This window comes from Trachymyrmex cornetzi, unplaced genomic scaffold (assembly GCF_001594075.2).
Source record: "Trachymyrmex cornetzi isolate Tcor2-1 unplaced genomic scaffold, Tcor1.1 C3861404, whole genome shotgun sequence".
Taxonomy (NCBI): Eukaryota; Metazoa; Arthropoda; class Insecta; order Hymenoptera; family Formicidae; genus Trachymyrmex; species Trachymyrmex cornetzi.
Genome location: NW_017294879.1, coordinates 1 through 1,026, shown reverse-complemented (window position 1 = coordinate 1,026; position 1,026 = coordinate 1). Strand labels below are relative to the sequence as shown.

Below are 1,026 nucleotides of genomic sequence, written 5' to 3'. Positions count from 1 at the left end.
TTTTTTTCTTCTTTACAACTCCAGTTAAAGTAAACAAATATAATCCTAGTAATTATCAAATCAAATTATCCTGAAATTGAACATGATAATAAATTTATTTTCTACCTTTGACCCAATAACTTCCATACACCTATCTTTAAACTGACTAAGAATATTAATTTTACTCTTTTTTCTTCCACTTCAATTTTGATTCTCTCCATCCCGAATTATTTATTTTTGAAAATTGATTATTATATACTTATTTAAGGAATTTAAAACTTTAATTAATTATTCTTATTCTAATATTATCACTTTCATAAATCTTTTTATTTTAATTTTTTTTAACAATTTTCTAGGTCTCTTCCCCTATATCTTTACGGCTTCTAGCCATATAAATTTTTGTTTTTCTTTATCCCTAAGATTATGAACAAGGATATTAATTTTTAGAATATTTAATCATTTAAATATTCTGCTAGCTCACTTAACCCCCTCTGGTACCCCCCCTATTCTTATACCATTTATAGTTATTATTGAATCAATTAGCCTTATAATCCGTCCCCTAACTCTAGCAATTCGATTAACAGCTAATATAATTGCAGGTCATCTTTTATTAACCTTACTTAGATCTTCAGGAATTAATATTAATAATCTCCCCACCTTACTAATTCTTATTTTTACACAAATTTTACTTCTTACCTTAGAAATTGCAGTCTCTATTATTCAAGCATATGTATTCTCTATCCTTTCAACTCTTTATAGAAGAGAAACTTAAATTTTTATGACAAATCAAAATCACCCATTCCATCTTGTATCCCCTAGCCCATGACCAATTATTATTTCTTTTAGAATTTTTAATAATTTAATTTTTATTATTAAATGATTCCATAATATACCTAACCAAATATCAGAAAGATACCACCCATTTAATCAATGTAATTTTTTATATTTATCTATCCCCAGAACTTTAATTTGCATATACCTATGATGGCGGGACGTCTCGCGTGAAGCAACCTTCCAAGGATGTCACTCCAAATTTGTACTTCAAGG

At 27.2% G+C, this 1,026-nt stretch overlaps 1 pseudogene; it reads left to right on the top strand.

The window, feature by feature from the left end:
* Nucleotides 1–6: 6 nt before the first annotated feature.
* LOC108760154 (ATP synthase subunit a-like) lies at nt 7–758 on the top strand (annotated as a pseudogene).
* The last annotated feature ends 268 nt before the right edge of the window (nt 759–1,026 follow it).